Here is an 11,951-nt window from a genome sequence, read left to right as displayed (position 1 = left end):
AAGGCAAGACCTACCCCTCACAAATCCGTGCTGACTATCCCTAATCAAGCAGTGTCTTTCCAGATGCTCAGAAATCCTATCCTTCAGTACCCTTTCCATTACTTTGCCTACCACCGAAGTAAGACTAACTGGCCTGTAATTCCCAGGGTTATCCCTAGTTCCTTTTTTGAACAGGGGCACGACATTCGCCACTCTCCAATCCCCTGGTACCACCCCTGTTGACAGTGAGGACGAAAAGATAATTGCCAACGGCTCTGCAATTTCATCTCTTGCTTCCCATAGAATCCTTGGATATAACCCGTCAGGCTCGGGGGACTTGTCTATCCTCAAGTTTTTCAAAATGCCCAACACATCTTCCTTCCTAACAAGTATTTCCTCGAGCTTACCAATCTGTTTCACACTGTCCTCTCCAACAATATCGCCCCTCTCATTTGTAAATACAGAAGAAAAGTACTCATTCAAGACCTCGCCTATCTCTTCAGACTCAATACACAATCTCCCGCTACTGTCCTTGATCGGACCTACCCTCGCTCTAGTCATTCTCATATTTCTCACATATGTGTAAAAGGCCTTGGGGTTTTCCTTGATCCTACCCGCCAAAGATTGTCCATGCCCTCTCTTAGCTCTCCTAATCCCTTTCTTCAGTTCCCTCCTGGCTATCTTGTATCCCTCCAATGCCCTGTCTGAACCTTGTTTCCTCAGCCTTACATAAGTCACCTTTTTCCTCTTAACAAGACATTCAACCTCTCTTGTCAACCATGGTTCCCTCACTCGACCATCTCTTCCCTGCCTGACAGGGACATACATATCAAGGACACGTAGCACCTGTTCCTTGAACAAGTTCTACATTTCACTTGTGTCCTTCCCTGCCAGCCTATGTTCCCAACTTATGCACTTCAATTCTTGTCTGACAACATCGTATTTACCCTTCCCCCAATTGTAAACCTTGCCCTGTTGCACGTACCTATCCCTCTCCATTACTAAAGTGAAAGTCACAGAATTGTGGTCACTATCTCCAAAATGCTCCCCCACTAACAAATCTATCACTTGCCCTGGTTCATTACCCAGTACTAAATCCAATATTGCCCCTCCTCTGGTTGGACAATCTACATACTGTGTTAGAAAAGCTTCCTGGACACACTGCACAAACACCACCCCATCCAAACTATTTGATCTAAAGAGTTTCCACTCAATATTTGGGAAGTTAAAGTCGCCCATGACTACCACCCTATGACTTCTGCACCTTTCCAAAATCTGTTTCCCAATCTGTTCCTCCACATCTCTGCTACTATTGGGGGGCCTATAGAAAACTCCTAACAAGGTGACTGCTCCTTTCCTATTTCTGACTTCAACCCATACTACCTCAATAGGGTGATACTCCTCGAACTGCCTTTCTGCAGCTGTTATACTATCTCTAATTAATAATGCCACCCCCCCACCTCTTTTACCACCCTCCCTAATCTTATTGAAACATCTATAACCAGGGACCTCCAACAACCATTTCTGCCCCTCTTCTATCCAAGTTTCCGTGATGGCCACCACATCGTAGTCCCAAGTACCGATCCATGCCTTAAGTTCACCCACCTTATTCCTGATGCTTCTTGCGTTGAAGTATACACACTTCAACCCATCTCCGTGCCTGCAAATACTCTTTGTCAGTGTTCCCTTCCCCACTGCCTCATTACATGCTTTGGCGTCCTGAATATCGGCTACCTTAGTTGCTGGACTACAAATCCGGTTCCCATTCCCCTGCCAAATTAGTTTAAACCCTCCCGAAGAGTACTAGCAAACCTCCCTCCCAGGATATTGGTGCCCCTCTGGTTCAGATGCAACCCGTCCTGCTTGTACAGGTCCCACCTTCCCCAGAATGCGCTCCAATTATCCAAATACCTGAAGCCCTCCCTCCTACACCATTCCTGCAGCCACGTGTTCAACTGCACTCTCTCCCTATTCCTAGCCTCACTATCACGTGGCACCGGCAACAAACCAGAGATGACAACTCTGTCTGTCCTGACTTTCAACTTCCAGCCTAACTCCCTAAACTTGTTTATTACCTCCACACCCCTTTTCCTACCTATGTCGTTGGTACCAATGTGCACCACGACTTCTGGCTGCTCCCCCTCCCCCTTAAGGATCCTGAAGACACGATCCGAGACATCCCTGGCCCTGGCACCCGGGAGGCAACATACCTTCCGGGAGTCTCGCTCGCGACCACAGAATCTCCTATCTATTCCCCTAACCATTGAATCTCCTACAACTATTGCTTTTCTATTCTCCCCCCTTCCCTTCTGAGCCCCAGAGCCAGACTCAGTGCCAGAGACCTGGCCGCTAGGGCCTTCCCCCGGTAGGTCATCCCCCCCAACAGCATCCAAAACGGTATACTTGTTTTGAAGGGGAACGGCCACGAGGGATCCCTGCACTGTCTGCCTGTTTGTTTTTTTCCCCCTGACTGTAACCCAGCTATTCTTGTCCTGTACCTTGGGTGTGGTTACCTCCCTGTAGCTCTTCTCAATCACCCCCTCTGCCTCCCGGATGATCCGAAGTTCATCCAGCTTCAGCTCCAGTTCCCTAACACGGTCTTTGAGGAGCTGAAGTTGGGTGCACTTCCCGCAGGTATAGTCAGTGGGGACACCGGTGGTATCCCTCACCACCCACATCCTACAGGAGGAGCATGTAACTGGCCTAGCCTCCATCCCCTCTTACCTTAAAGAATATAGCTGCTGTGTGGACTAACTAGATCTCCGCCCTCCGACTCTGCTCCCAGTCAGCTACACTTCCTGTAAACACCTGGCTCTCTTTGCACTCTTTGCGGAAATGTCGGAAACAAAATGAAAGGAGCACCTTACTCCCTCCTCACCTAACTCCCTCGGTCACCAAACTCTCACTATCGCACTCAAATGCACCAAATTCAGCACTCCCTCGGTCACCAAACTCTCACTATCGCACTCAAATGCACCAAATTCAGCACTCCCTCGGTCACCAAACTCTCACTATCGCACTCAAATGCACCAAATTCAGCACTCCCTCGGTCACCAAACTCTCACTATCGCACTCAAAAAGCACCAAATTCAGCACTCAGTGCAAACAAAGTCTGCACTGTAGGGGATCACTTTTATACTGTGAATCTAGCCTCTGAAAAACTGGCCTAATCCAATTAACTAATTAACAAGCTCCAGCTGCAAGTGCCTAGAAGTAGAAGCCTGTTTAAAGCTGATTGAAAATTCACCTTCTTCTAAACCAAACAGCAACTTTTAAGTTAATTAACTAAATAAAAGAAAGACTAAACTTTAGATAAAAATGAAGCCTTATACTCCCTCGGTCACCAAACTCTCACTATCGCACTCAAAAAGCACCAAATTCAGCACTCAGTGCAAACTGAATATTAAACTGAAAGACAGCTTTCCTTCTTTAATAATTCTGCAACATGCCTTATTCATGCTCATAGGTTCCTGCTTCTGCACCAGATCTAAACTCGGTTATTTTTGCATTGAATTGAATTGAATTTGCCGATTTTTACAGAACTCACCTTCTTACTTGAATGACAGAATAACCCTTGCATTTTTGTCTGCTATTTTTTCATTTTTGCTGCTTTTGTGTTTTGTCAAGACAGGAGATTCAAATGCCCCAGCTACCCTTGTAACGTGCAGCATAAATAGGCCATACATGCATTTACTTGTCGCTCTAAGCCAGAACCTTGGACTAACAAAGCCAAATCAATAGTGATGTTGAAACCGTATACACAGGTGATCTCATAGGGCATCCGGATGAGAATATGTGGTGAAAAAAAAATCAAGCAAACAAAAGCCTACGATAATCATGGCTGAATCGATTACCGGTTTTGTGGCAAGGAATATTTAAAGGATACTAAAAGCTGTTCATCATTCAGATGTAACAAGAATACAGTTGGAAGAGCAGAATGTTGACAACACAGTAGGAGGCCATTTGCACTGTTGAGCTTGTGTTGGCACTCTGCAAGTGAAATTTAACTAGTTCCTTTCCCCATAACCCTGCAGTTTCTTTCTCCACTCCCTCCCCCTTTTGGATGTTTATTCAATTCCTTTTTGAAAGCCACAATTGAATCCGTCTCCACCATCCTGTCAGGCAGTGTTTTCCAAAGTCTAACCACTCACTTTGTGAAGAAAGATTTCCTCATGTTACCATTGGGTCTTTTTGCAACCACCTGGAAGGATGTGCTTTGGTTCTTGATGCTCCCACCAAGGGAGTGGTTTCACTTGGCGGGATCTTTAAGTCTTGCCAGCAGTGGAAGGCTTGGCGGGTGGGGAAAATTAACTTGGTGTGAGACAGTTTCCCAACCTTGGGAGGAACTTTAGGAATTCTGTTCCCGGGCCTTTAAAGCCAGGATTAAGACAAGTCAAACTTCCCGATTAACAAGGTTGGTAAGACCTTTTTTCAAACTTTAGCATGACATGCAGGCTCATTAATAGGCCACCTCACCAAAATTAAGTTCCTCCTCCAAATTTGGTTTCCCTGTCAATGAGGAATTAGAATGTTCACTTTTGCAACTGTGTATCAGTGTTTTGGACCTGTCGAGCTTGACTTCTTGGTGATTGCGCACAACTTGACTCGTACTGGGTACTGGAAGGACAAGCTGCGTATGGGAAGCTGGTGTAGGATGGGAGGGGAGAGCAGAGGCTGCATTTGGGAAGCAGGCGAAGGGTGGGAGGCTCTTCTGGGAAGAGGCTGTCCGGGCAGGGAGGGAGGCAGCAACATGAGATGGAGGAACAGCCTTTCCTGTTTGATGTGGGGGTCCTGTGGTTGGGTAGGGAGTACATTTTCAGGCAGGAATGGTGGGAGAGAGATGCTCCTAGACGGGGGCATGGTGCTGTCATTGATGGGGTCCTTGGCATTGAACTCATGCTATTGGACAGTGGAGGGACCAATCACAGTGAGAGGGGAGAGGGAATAGAATGCAGTAGGGTGGCAGGTCCAGTTAAGGTTATAGTTGGGCCGGCGAGGATTCTTGGGGGCATCAGAGATGAGGGCAAAACAGGATAACAGGAGGAGTCAGGGCGGGGTTGGGGATGATAACTGGTGTAAGCTCAAAGTCGAGGGAAATCATGTGGAGATGGATGATATTCGGTGCAAGGGGAATGGGAGGAATTGGAGTGACAGCGGAGAGAGGAATGCTAATATTGATTGCATCAAGGGCGATAGGGGGATGTTGGTGGGTGATGGAAAGGGTGGAAGGTTGTGATGCAAGTCTCAAAGAGACCATTTGTCGATTCTGAATAATGTAATGCAGTCAACGTAAAACTGTGATAGCTCAAAGTGAGAGGAGGGCCTTCCGGGTGGGTGGAGTTCAAGGTCAGCACAACTGGCTCACTGAAGGGACATACTAATAATCATGATGCAACTGTGAAACGTCCTCAGTTGTGTTTCTCTTTCTGTGGTGAAACCCAGATGACAGCATGTTTGTTCCTGACTCATGGATCTCATAAAATTCAAAATCCCGGCAAGGTCTGGAGCTGCCATCCATTATTTACGATTTGCCATTTGCTACTATGAGAGGCAGGGATGAAGGGAAGGAAGTGAATGCCTCTTTGGGATAATGGTTGGTGGGTGGCAGCAAATTCCTGACTCCAAACCTCTAACCTCTCGGGTGAATGGTGATGTTGACAAGGGCTCATGTGATTAGTCTTTCTATACTGCCAAGGCAACGGTCTCTCTATTGATCCAAGGCGTCCCCACCGTATCCATGGAGGCAGCAAAGTGTTCACATGCCGCATCCATGACATCAGACAAAATGTGGACAGACTCCTCCAGCCTTCGGTCCAGTCTGCACATGGCCTCTGGCAATTCCATGCGATGTTACCCTGACTGTCTCTGCATCTCCAATATGTCTCTTGGAGTCTGGTCCAGAGGCTCATCATCTGCATGGGGTTGAACACGGGTTTGCAGGTCCCCAGCAGTCCTTGGCTGTCACTTTCTCCACAAGTTGTGGACCCGTGTAAGTTATGTGCTCACCAGATTGTTACCCTGAGCGTACTTTAGAACGTGGACATCCCGAGGTGACTGTATCTGCACTGGTGGAGGGTGCAGGTGAATGCTGTGATGGTGCATCCTCAGTGGCTTCGGAGGCATCCTCCTCCGAGATGGGGCTGGACAAGAAGCGGGAGTGAATCACCTTTGTTTGCCTTCCATTTTTTTGTTGGCAACTGGAATGGAGAAAAGAGAGATTTAGTGATTTACTGAGCAGGCCCCTTATTTAAAGCAATGTGTTATTTTGTGGGTGCAGCTGACAACTACAAGAGGCATCCTCGCTGGCTTCCTCAGGCAGTTCAATCTCCATTCGGCACAGGCATGATCATCCTTAACTCTCTCAGCAGCCTGCTTCTCGAAAGTGGTGAGGAGTCGATTATCCAGTTTCACATCTGGCCTTGGGAGTGCTTTCACTTGTTGTGGCATTCTTGTCCTGCAGAAAGACAGAGGGATTGATCGTCATCCCAATTCTTGCATGAGCATGTTCAGTAGTAGGACATTCTGCTTCTTAATCACTTAATCCTTGGTCAGGCGGGAGGACTTCCAGCTGCCGTTCCTTGGTAAACAGCACCCCCTGCCTTTCCTGAATAGCCTGGAGGAGAGTCTCCAGAGAGCCTTCACTATACCGTGGAAGTCTAACATTGTTTTCTTCTCTGAGATAATACCGGCAGCCACGCTGAAGCTCTTGCCCTGCAGTGGGTGAATGGTTGCCTGGGCGCTCTTTAAATATGGCCCCTGACCTCCTGACCCCATAAGGACGTGATCGGGTGGCAACCTCCTGTCTGCCCCTGTCAAAAGATTTGTTGTGCTTCATGTGGATGCCAATCTGCATAAGATCACACGTGGTGCACCATCTCATCCCCCCCCCCCAACACAAAATCACTTCCACTTTCACAACCGTCACACAACAGAAGTCACTCATCCCTGAAATCACTCTCAAAAGATTGTCAGTACCTGGCCTTCGCGTCCTTGAGCACAGAATTAGCCCAGTTAAAAAAAAATATACCTGCAAATTAAGGAACCCAAAATGTGACAAAGGCAAAATAAAACAGTGCGATAGAAAATGGCCAGGTGATCTTACCAACCAGGTAGGTATGGTTGAAAATTACTTCTAATGAACTGTGATTGTCACCGGAATCAATTCTGAATCCAGAGGTAGTGACCAGCAGTGGTTTGATTTTGTCCTTATCCAGAAGAAAATACTGTGAAAGTTGTTCATGAAATAATTGTTTGGTTAGTAAGTACACTGCATCGGTTATGAGATGGATACGATCAGTCCTATTTGACGTTTTTGTGTTTTGTTTTGCTCTCATTTGAATAATGGTTGTGTGTACAAAAACCAATTGGCAGGCTTTAAGTCCTTTCCAATTCCTAGTCACCACTCTGACCTTCTTCCCTTCAACAAGGAGACACACAGAGCAGTAACATTGTGAGCAATGGGAACTGAAATTGGTCAGAGATTTATGACATAATAAAGTGTTGTGAAATCTTTTCAGAATGAATGAATGTGACTTAGTATGTTTGGGGCACTGTACGCAGTTACGCGGGATTTAGAGCTGCAGTTCCATAAAATGGTTGAGTAACTCTTTTATTTTACAAGTGACTGTCTTGTGCTTTTTAAATAGAAACAAGAAACTTTGTTCAAAAACTTTGTTGTGAAACACTGGGAGGGTGTTTGTGTTATTGCTTATGGTTATTGGGTTGTTCGCATTCTTTGCATTTCCTGCCTTACATCACTCTTTAATTTTTCACTTTCAGCTAACGTGGGCTTGCAATTAATTGTCCATTTGCTGTCCTCATCAGTTGTCAACTTAGCTCTTTAGAAATAACCCAGTATTCGTGTCTTTTTGTACTGTTAATAGGACAGGGATCTTGTTTTCCAAATTAGTAAACTGTCATTGAAATGGCTGACACTTTTAGGAAATCCAGTTTTGTGGATGACAATGGAAAGGGAATAGCTAATTCCAATACAGCTGTAATAATAGTGTTTTAATATTTCTCAAGCAGCTGCTGAACCAGCTTTGGACAAGTGGGGTTTTTTTGTTCAGTTTTGTGTTTGCATCAATGAATCCAAAACCAACATGATGAGATGCTTTGCAAATGGCGGTGAATGCATTAATGGAGTTCTGAAAGGGTATCTGTCATGGAAAAAGACAACTCCTCAGATTCAGATTTCATCATGAAATCGGAGGTAGGCTCTGTTTGAGGGAGCCTGGTACTGCGTGAACTGCAACTCCAGTGCAGTGCCAAATGTGGTTTAACTCACTTGAAATTGATTCTTAAGCAACAAGATTTGCAGATGCTCTCAGAATATGAAGGATTTTAACAATATGGAGAAGGGATAGTGTGCTAAGAGCTCTCCTGTGTGGGATTTATCATCTATTCCAATACATTCACCCCCTCCACCACTGATGCACAGTGGCAGGAGTGTGTATCATCTACAAGAACACACCAAGCCTCCTTAGTCAGCACCTTCCAAACTCATGGCCACTACCATCTAGAAGGACAAGGGCAGCAGATGGGAACCCCACCGCTTTGAATCTCCCCACCAAGCAACTCACCATCCCAGTTTGGAAATACATCGTCGTTCCTTCACTGTCATTGGGTGTGAATCCTGGAACTCCTTCTCTAACAGCACTATAGCCATACCTATACCATCTTCACTTGAGTGCAGTTAAAGATGGACAATAAATGCTGGCCTAGCCAACGATGTCCACATCCCATGAATAAATAACAAAAGATGCCAATCTTGGTCTGCTCATTTTTATTTAAAGGCTTATAAGGCTCATAAATATTATCTTTAAAGTATCACCACAGTACTCAAGTAAAGTAGCCCTCCTAAGTTTATGTAGGATTGAAGATGCAGCAAAGAAACAGGCTATTCAACTCAAACAGCTTTCAACGTTTATGGTCCACTCAAGCCTCCTCCAATCTTTCCAAATCTAAGTTGATTAGCAGAACAATTCTTCATGAATATCGCATTGATGCAGAGAAATGTTAGTGAGACGGTGGCAAACAAGATGCTCAAAAATGCTAAGAGGATGTTTTTTATTTATTTATTTAGTCATTTATTTATTTATTATAAATTTAGAGTACCCAATTATTTTTTCTCCAATTAAGGGACACTTTAGCGTGGCCAATCCACCTACTGCACATCTTTGGGTTGTGGGGGTGAAACCCACGCAGACATGGGGAGAATGTGCAAACTCCACACGGACTGACCCAGGGCCGGGATTCGAACCCAGGTCCTCAGCGCCGCAGTCCCAGTGCTAACCACTGTGCCGCATGCCGCCCTGGATGTTTTGTTTTTAAGTTGCATTTTGTGTGCAGTAATGAGAAAGAGAATTTCTGTCACTCGAAGGGTTCAAAATTGGTCAGGTGGAGGTACTGGATGAAGTACCAGTATTTAATGTTGACAGGACACTGGGACTGGTTGAGATGCATCGAACAATACTGAAGGAATTGAGAGTGGAAATTGCAGAGGCGCTGGCTATAATTTTTCAGTTGTTCCTAGACTCGGGAGATGTCAGAGGACTGGAGACTGGAGGGATCCCCTGGTCCGCCAGCAGTGCACCCATGCTCCCAGGTTTACCAACAGTGTGAGGTGGCCACAATGGGAAACCCCATTGGCCGGCTGTGGGAACTAAGAATCCGCGCCAGTAAACACGGCTAGCGGAACGGAGAATCCCTCCCTGTGGCTTAGTTCAAATAATGTTGTCAGAAATTACAGATTAGTCAATTTAATTTCAGTGATGGGGAAGGTTCTAGAAACAATTATTCAAGATAGAATTAATAAAAATGCGGGTCGATCAGGAAGAACCAGCATGGATTTCTTCAGGGAAAATCATGTTTAACTAACTTGCTGGAGTCTTTTGAAGAGGTAACAGAGAGGGTTGATGAGGGTGATGTTGTTGATGGTGTACATTAACTTCTAAAAGGCATCTGATACAGTGCCACACAGATAGCTTGTGGAATAAAATGGACAGTAGCAGCATGGATACAGAATTGACTGAGTGATAGGAAACAATGAGTTGATGGGTATTTCAGGCTGGAGGAATGTTTATAGTGGAGTTCTCTAACGATTGGTATCGGGACCCTTGCTTTTCCTGATATATACAGCGGAATTCTCCGGAAACGGCGCGATGTCCGCCGACTGGCGCCCAAAGAGGCGCAAATCAGTTGGGCATCGCGCCGCCCCAAAGGTGCGGAATGCTCCGCATCTTTAGGGGCCGAGCCCCAACCTTAAGGGGCTAGGTCAGCGCCGGACGCATTTCCGCCCCGCCAGCTGGCGGAAAAGGCCATTGGTGCCCCGCCAGCAGGCGTGGAAATGACATCTCCGGGCGGCGCATGCGCGGGAGCGCCAGCGGCTGCTGACGGCATTCCCGCGCATGCGCAGTGGAGGGAGTCTCTTCCACCTCCGCCATGGTGGAGACCGTGGCGGAGGCGGAAGGGAAAGAGTGCCCCCACGGCACAGGCCCGCCCGCGGATCGGTGGGCCCCGATCGCGGGCCAGGCCACCGTGGGGGCACCCCCCGGGGCCAGATCGCCCCGCGCCCCCCCCCCAGGACCCCGGAGCCCGCCCGCGCCGCCTTGTCCCGCCGGTAAGGTAGGTGGTTAAATTTACGCCGGCGGGAAAGTCATTTTAACGGCGGGACTTCGGCCCATCCGGGCCGGAGAATCGCGCGGGGGGGCCCTCCAACCGGCGCGGCGCGATTCCCGCCCCCGCCGAATCTCCGGTGCCGGAGACTTCGGCAACCGGCGGGGTCGGGATTCATGCCAGCCCCCGGCGATTCTCCGACCCGGCGGGGGGTCGGAGAATCTCGCCCCTGGTAATGATCTTAGTGTGCAGGACACATTTCAAAATTTTCAGATGATACAAAACTTGTAAATTATGAGGACAATGTAGAACTTCAAAAGGGCTTCGAGAAATTGGTGGAATGGGCAAATGGTCGACAGGTGAAGTTCAAAGTGGAAGTGTGGGGTGATTCATTTTGTTGGGAAAAAAAATAGCGAAACAGCACAAAATAAGGGGAACAACCCTTTTTAAAAAAATTTATAATGCCCAATTCATTTTTTCCAATTAAGGAGCAATTTAGCGTGGCCAATCCGCCTACCCTGCGCATCGTTTGGGATGTGGGGGTGAAACCCACGCAAACACGGGGAGAATGTGCAAATTCCACATGGACAGTGACAAGGGGGTACAACTCTAAAGGGTGTACAGGAGCAGAAGGACCTAGGTACATAAGTTATTAAATGTGGCAGGACAGATGAGCAGAGCAGTTAAAAACATACTTTCTCATATACTTTGTTAATAGGGGCATATGGTACAAGACCTAAGGAGGTTAAACTGAACTTATATGAGACATCAGGGGTGAAATTCTCCTACCCGCCCCGCCACATTTCTGCCCCGACCGGCCGGCGGGAGTCTCCGTAACACCGGCCGGTCAATGGGGTTTCCCATTGTGGGGCAGCCCCACGCCGTCGGGAAACCCCCGGGCGCCGGCAAAACGGAGACTCCCGCCGGCGGAGAATGACGCCCCAGACCTCAGCTGGAGTATTTCGTTCGGTTCTGGGCACTACACTTTAGGAAGGATGTGAATGCATTGGAGATAGTGCAGAAGAGGTTTCCAAGAATGTGTCCAGGGAGGAGAAACTTCAGTTATGAGGATAGATTGGAGAGGTTGGGATTGTTCTCCCTGGAAGGAAGGAGGCTAAGAGGAGATCTGATACAGATGTTCAAAATCATGAGTGGTGTGGATAGAATAGATCAGGAAAAGCAAGAGATAAAGTGGGTCTGGAGAATAGCACCACCCACGGTATGATGTATAGAGTCACATGGTAATAGACTCATAGAACACTCAAGAAATAGCCTGCATGGCAGTAACAGCACCGTGTATGACATTAACTGAGATCTGTATATTGTTAAAAATTAACAATAAATGATTCATGTTT

The sequence above is a fragment of the Scyliorhinus torazame genome, chromosome 1, assembly GCF_047496885.1.
Source record: "Scyliorhinus torazame isolate Kashiwa2021f chromosome 1, sScyTor2.1, whole genome shotgun sequence".
Lineage (NCBI taxonomy): Eukaryota > Metazoa > Chordata > Chondrichthyes > Carcharhiniformes > Scyliorhinidae > Scyliorhinus > Scyliorhinus torazame.
The sequence above is the reverse complement of the archived record's forward strand: the minus strand, read 5'-3'. Positions refer to the sequence as shown.